This window comes from Palaemon carinicauda, chromosome 32 (assembly GCF_036898095.1).
Source record: "Palaemon carinicauda isolate YSFRI2023 chromosome 32, ASM3689809v2, whole genome shotgun sequence".
Taxonomy (NCBI): Eukaryota; Metazoa; Arthropoda; class Malacostraca; order Decapoda; family Palaemonidae; genus Palaemon; species Palaemon carinicauda.
In genome coordinates, this window is record NC_090756.1 from 69793653 (window position 1) to 69801152 (window position 7500).

The window sequence follows — 7500 nt, forward strand, 5'->3', positions numbered from 1 at the left end:
CTCATGCATTCACCGGTCTCGAAGTTTCATCGTAAACAACAAAAAGAAGAGGAGTCCACTATTTGCCAATCATAACTATGGCAGCAGGAAGGACTGTAAGCGGTACCAAGTATTTATTTTTCTTATTTTGGTAATACTGAAATTCCATATTTATGAATCCTTCCAGCCGCTGTAGGCAAGTACATTAAAAATTATTTATTCCCTATAGTCTTGGGGAGATGATGGAAACTTTTTCCAAAGAAAAAATGTTCATCCAATAATAAATGTACAAAATATGCATGAACATAAAGTAAAATTTAAAATAAAAAAAAAAAAAAATGAGTTAGTGAAGTATTTGTCTTGTCCTTGCCTTACTGGTTTCTGCAGCTTTCCCGCGGGGACGTGAGGATTTACCCAAGAATTTTTTTTTCAGGGGAAAGACTGTCAGGACAAAAATGGGTGTTCTCTAACATGGGGATATGGTTAGAAACATGAATGTTGGTGGTCTGACCGGTTTTTCCCTTTTTGATCAAAGCATGGGTAACCTCACCTAGGTCATTAACAAAAATCTTCAAAATTATTCCTAATGGATAATTACTTCTTTTAGTATATCCTTCCTTTATTGGTACGATATCTCGTACTTTTGCCAGTTTGTGCGATATGGGACGATATCTACTTTTTCTATCAACAGCTGCATGAATTAGCGTACCTAAAAACTCACTATAGTAAGTATCCAACTATGAATCTCGGACTTTACACAATTTTATATAATTTTTAGAAATATCTGAAATATGACAATTGGCCGGATAAAAATCTGGATACTCTGGAAAAGCCAGTAACTCAGGAATCAAATTTAGTGAAGTCAACTCATATCCTCTGATAACCTGTTCAGGTGTTATAGGCTCTGGTAATTAATCAATTCATAGCAGTTTGAAAATAAGAATATACCTCAGGGGAATACTTACATTGTTCAACGTGTAACAAATGACTCAGAAATGCATTCTAGTTAGTAACTGGAGAACAAGGAATTCCTGCCTTTAATTTCCTCTTGAAAGGTTATCTTGCGTCTGTTAACGAGATGTATGATATTACACACAAGAAACTCGAAATCATAAAATGAAAGTACATTGCTTTTGATAGCTCCAAAGATTAATCATTTTACCATCCTCACACATACTCCGACCAAAGAATCCAGCTGACTGCAACCTTTAAAATATTGCTGAAAGGATAAAGGCTTCACACAGTTTTCTTCAAAATACAATCTAGTCTGAGAGTCATTAATGAAAGAGCTTATAATATTAGCACTTGCTACCAACTGCGTTCCTAAATCACTGATACACAACTGGGTATGCCAGATTCAAAACAATGTAATCGGAAAGCTCTAAGAAAATCTGATACATTCAAACTTCTGCAGATCTTTAGATTAATGGCCCTTGACCAAGTACAAGTTATGCACAATAACCATATTTTCTGTGTCGCCTTTTCATTTTTCACGTTGAAAGGTCCTAAATAGTCAACAAAAACATTTGTAAAGGGAACTGTAGGAGAATCTGATCGGAAGTTTCTATAGGAATTTTGATTTAATTTTATGGTACGATTATTAAATCTCCGACAATGAACGCAGGAGAACTGAAATATTTTTAGGAATATATTAATGCCTTCTAAATTCAGTTAACACAGAATAACAACCTGAATGTAACAATCTTACATGTGCATCCCAAATAATCAAATTAATTAAATGATTGTCTGGATGTAATAACACTGGAAATTTGCCGTTAATATTATAATTCCACTTCTTGAACTTACTTTTCACATTTAAAATGCCCTGTTCATCCATAAACGAGTTTAGCTGCGTTATGATCGGATGAATCTCTTTCTTGGAATTCATACCAGTTTGAAAATAAGAATATACCCCAGGGGAATACTTACATTGTTCAACGTGTAACAAAGGACTCAGATGAGGCATACTAGTTAGTAACTGGAGAACAAGGAATTCCTGCCTTTAATTTCCACTTGTGTAAGGCCAAAAATACTCTATGATGAACTAATAGAAGTCTCCTTAAACTAGAATAACTATCGAAATCAACAAGGTGGTTTAAATTTTCGGTAGCACAGATTAAGGGAGACTAATAAATCTCCGTGGGGACCTCAAATGCTGGGATAGTAATCGACAATTCAGGGACTTCGGTCAAGCTAATATCTGGGCCTGTAAAAATATATGACTTCAGGAGCTGATTATACGATACACATCTAGTAATTAAGTCTGCATGGTTATTCTTACCAGAAATAGAATTAGACTTGACAAGATAAATTTCACACAATATATGTATATTATTAATTATTTTCAAAACAAAAGAAGAATGTTTATTTAATCTGTCTAGCTTCAAAGACGCAGAATTTAACCAATGTAACGTACAAAGAGAATCTGTATAGGCCATAATATTCCCAATTTCTATGGGTCTTATGCAAGACGGGCCAGATAAATCTTTGTAAATATCCAAAGCACACTCAGTTCAAGGGCAGGTATCGATTTATTCTTTAACTGCTTATTAACCAGTCTGTTCTTGGCATGAATAAGACTTAGATGGCCTGTATCAATATGCTGCAAATAAAAAATACAACCGTGAATATTTCTACTTGCATCTGAAAACACAACAATGTTATATTTACCATCCCTAGGACCTACAGATCGTTGAACTCTTATAGGAGGAGCTCTATTTAACTGTTTGCAAATGTTGCACCATTCTCGCTGCAAATCTGTAGCCAAGACTGTTTTCTAGTTTAAAATTTTCTGGCACTGTAGCTTATGCATAAATAATCCGCAGCAATTAAACAAGGGCATATTAAAGCAAAAAATATCAAACTAAGAAGCAATAGTTTGTAAAATCAACCTCTTAGTTTTGGCACTTGAATCAAGGCATATAGGGTTAGTAAAAATTTCATCGGAATTCCTGTCCCATGTTAGTCCAAACATTTTACTGGTGGTATGGGTAACTTTTTCGGTCTCTCCGTCTATTTCCGTCTGTAAGGCTATATCATTAGTAACAACCTGCTGAATATAAAACCTATAAGGGTTAAAAATACGAGGAAGCTGTTGGTACGACTATTTTAACTCCTCTTTAGTATTAACAGTAATAGCCCCATTATCCATGTAAATAAGCGAATAAATTGACCTTTTCAAGTTCGATGAGCAAGGATCCTCAGAGTGCTGCAAAATCAAAATGTAATAAAGAGCCATCATTAGTGAAAAAGGACTGCATCGAAGACCAAAAGGTAATCTCAAATTCTTGAAAGCTACTAAGGAAAAATAACCTTTGCCGACATTATTGAATCAAAAAAATAAAAGTTCAGCTTGGTCATTTTCGGTCAAAGCCAACATATTGAAAGCTTTCTTAAGATCAAAAATCTCAGATTAAAAAATGACGAAGATAGCTCTTGGTTTAATGCAGGTCCAGAATATATACACTGATTATGAGACAAAGAACTACCGTCTACAGCGTCTTTAAGATTCGATAAAAAGACCACCCTACACTTTGTGGTGTCTTTGTTGGGTTTAAATATTGGCAGGTGAGGCCGAAACGAATATTGAGGATTTTCAGCTTTAAAAACATCACGATCATGGATGGGTTCATTAATTCTTGCGTTAATATGGTCTGATCAACGAGTTGTAGAAGACCATCGCTCTGTTTAAGTTTTCTAAAATTAGACTTTAGTATTAGTTTAAACAGTCTTTAATTTTTAGACTGCAAATGGGAGACTTTGTCATTCTATAATAAAGGAACCATAATTCGTCCATCAGACTCCCTCTGGTGTATGGTTTTAATTGAAATCTCGACCAGCTGATTATTAAGCTCGAAACTTTCATCATTATACACATTTTGATTATAATTCAAAAAATGACTGCATTCAGACTCTAAAATCTGTTTAGTGGCCTGCTGCAATTGCCTTTCATTAGTTTACCTTTATCATTGATAAATGAAAAAGAACAATTTACTTAAAAAACAGTGGACCTGGTCACCATCAGACAGAAAATCTATTCTTGTGTTTAATAACAACGAGCTACTACCAACATGCACCGTAGAAACCGAACGAACACTACCGTAAGATACAGTATTCAAAACTCCTTGGATTACATTTAGGCAGATTATGTCGTTCAACATCAAATCGACATTACCCTGCAATAAAATGCCAGCATGAGAATCTATGTATACCGAAGGATCAATGTCACCAAAAATTACATTAGTACCTGCTAAACAATGTAAAAAGTCTGTACCTATCAAGAGGTTAACATTACCAAGAGTGCGAGTGTGTGTTTATTTAACAACTTATCAGCCAACCTCATAACCTGGTTTTGAAAACTTTCAATTACTTTACCAAGCAAAGGCAATTTTAAAGCAATATTAATATTAAGTACAACTAAGCCAAAAATTATAAAGGATAAGCTACCTATTTTCACAGGTACTTCTACAATTTTAGTATAATATTCTTTATTCATATTAAATCCACTCACCGTACGTTTAACATTCGAATTGATAGTTTTAAGGTTTTTCTCTTCAGCTAACATACTAGTGATAAAGGTGCTTTGTGAGCCACTGTCCCTTAAACCTCTGTAAATGTCACTGCCAATACTGAAAGAAAACGTTAGTAATACCGAGTTTCCATACGAGTGCAACAAAACGGCAACACCGCTGTTTACTTTTTGTGGTTTCAAAATTTACTTTATCAGATTGTTTAGATCTGCTGCCTTTGGAGGGCTCAGAATCGCAAAGATAACTCATATGCTAACCACGGCAATTAAAACAACGTCTTCTAAATCTGAAATGACAGTTGCTAGACTCATGACTATACTGACCACCCTCAACAAAGCAGTGTTTAGATTTTAAAATTTGCACCTTATTGGTAGGTGAAGGGAACATTGAACCTTCATAAATAAAATTAGAATTATTAGCGTTACCAACCTTCAGACACAAAGTAAAGCTGGGTGAAAACCTGGAATCCGATTCACTCATTACTGCCTCTACAGCTAAATTTACCGCTTTTTTTTTTCGAGAAAAGTCCTTATACTCCTGTACATTCTGCGAGATTTTACTCTTTGTACCTTTAGCGACCTTTTTGTCGTTCTCGTATCTCTCATATGCTGTAAAAAAGTTTGTCTTTATATCATTCAGGGAAGGGTGAGTCTTGCCTGTAGTCTGAATTAAATATCACTGGAAACTATCATTCAGCCCATACCAAGCAATATAATTAATGAACTCATCAACGCTAATATTCAATGTGTCCACTAATTCACATACCGATCTGAGTTCGGAAATAAAGAGAAAGGAGTCTTCCCCATCTTTCAAATGTAAAGTAGCAATTTTCTTAATTGCTGAATTCTTCCGAATATCGGTTGATGAAAATGCTGAAATGAGCAATTCTTTGGCATCAGGGTAATGCTGCCTATCCACTTCTAAGGAACCTAACAAAACCTTTCCTCCACCCTCAACTTGTTGTTTAGGTAATAGAAGCAAATCCTTATCGGGATAGTTAAAAGGTTTAGTAGTTCCCTCAAATTCTGTGATGAACTTCAAAAAGTCTTCACCTTCTAAACTACGAAACTTGGGAAGAGGTGATACAGGTTGTTTAAGTAAACTTCTGGCTACATTGGTAACATTACTAGAGCAAAGAGTACTCGTGGAAATATCTAGGAGAGGTAAACAGGTTTCAGTCTTATCTATGCAATCCTTCAATCTCTAAATCTGTACTATCAGAATCCCCTGGAAATTTCTTTTCCCAAATCTCAGTGTCCAAATCAGTTAACTTATTGTTATAATTTACCAGAGTACCTTTGATAGATATTTTTTCTTCCTTGGCTAAGCGAATTGAATATGTAGGACCTGTTAAGATATTCAGTCATCTTGTTGCAGATGACTTTCCTTTGTTCAACTATAAAAGAAATAATGATCCTAGAAAGGAGAAAATGTAAATGTAATAGTCCTAGAAAGGAAAAAAATATTGATTTAATGATCCTAGAAAGGGAAAAATATTAATGTAATGATCCTAAAAAGGAAAAACATAATATTAAAGTAATAAATCTGAAAGGAAAAAAATATTTAGTTCACACAACACAATGGATCCCGGCTACCTTCAAGAAATAATGGGATTCTGCATAGCAAAATTCCAACTTCCTTCGGCGTTGCCCCACGTTGGGCACCATGAGCTCGAAAACTGTGAAGTCACCTTATAAGGTACTTAAAATACTGAAAGGAAGTATATTCACACATCTTCGAAATGTTTAAATTTATCATTTATAGCAAATGTGTCTAGTGCATGACACAGGACTCTTCCTCTTCAATAATCAGCTTCTCCTCCATACCTGGATGGGAAATACAGAAATTGCACGTTAGTGGTGAAGCCTAAGAATTGACTTGAATTGTATAGTTAAGAATAATATGGCAAGAAGCACTTATACATAGGAATTTGCAAACTGTTACCTTACTGCAAGTAGGTCATGACAAGAAAAAACAAGTATGACAAACATATTAAGGCTGGATAATCCTATCTTGAAATAATACTATATCCTTGTAAGTTTGCATTAAAGGAGATTCTTACAATTTTATGTTGACTTATCCAGAAATAACAAATAGCTTACCATTATGTACAAAAAACCTATAAACAACCTTCAGTAAAGTTGCCAAACCACTGTAAGGACAAGAGAAATCCTTTATAGCTATTAAACATTCGTGAATATCCGTACTCTACCGATGGCAGGTAGGAAGGACTAATAGGCAGCGACAAAGGCTCAAAGAGATTACTACGATTACCATTCAGTATTTGCCCCCAAAAATACTTGGTACTCACTGTAGTCCATCCGAGCAAGAAGGGATTGAAGTCATTGCTTAAGAGAACGTGACTTTTCTCCACAAATTATGCACTAAGGTAGGTGAAAGTCGAGACGATGATGAACGAATCAGTCGTCGGAGGCCGAGTACATCCAGGTGGCCACCAATTACGCCGTCCAAATTATGGAACCAAAGGAATACTTCACAAATGCCTCTTGAGGGACCCTTAATTCTTAACCACATTATCAGAGCCTCGTCCAAGGCATCCTCCAGAAAGACAGGCTCACACAGACGAGGGAAGACGGGCTCAATGGAAGATGGGTATGTGGTGGGTCCTACAGGATAGCTCACTGCACTAATGCTCTGCCAGGACCGCCTGGACTGACCGGACTGTCAGAACTGCCTCGACTGCTTGGACTGCTAGTACTGACTTCTCACAATTTCACAGGTCTCGGCAGTTCCTCGGCAAAAACAAAAAGAGGAGGAGTCAACAATTTGCCAATCTTAACTATGGCAGCAGGAAGGACTGTGAGCAGTACCATGTATATTTTTTTTTCTTATTTTGGTAATACTGAAATTCCATATTTACGAATTCATCCTACCGCTGTAGGCAAGTACTTAAAAAAATTATTCTGTATAGTTCTGAGGAGAAGATGGAAACTTTTTCCAAAGAAATTTTTTTCAAATGGATTGAAAATAA

At 35.6% G+C, this 7500-nt stretch overlaps 1 pseudogene; it reads right to left on the minus strand.

Annotated features, from left to right (window-relative positions):
• The window catches only part of LOC137625646 (piggyBac transposable element-derived protein 2-like), a 19493-nt pseudogene extending 13318 nt beyond the window's left edge, over positions 1 to 6175 (minus strand).
• Positions 6176 to 7500: the final 1325 nt, after the last annotated feature.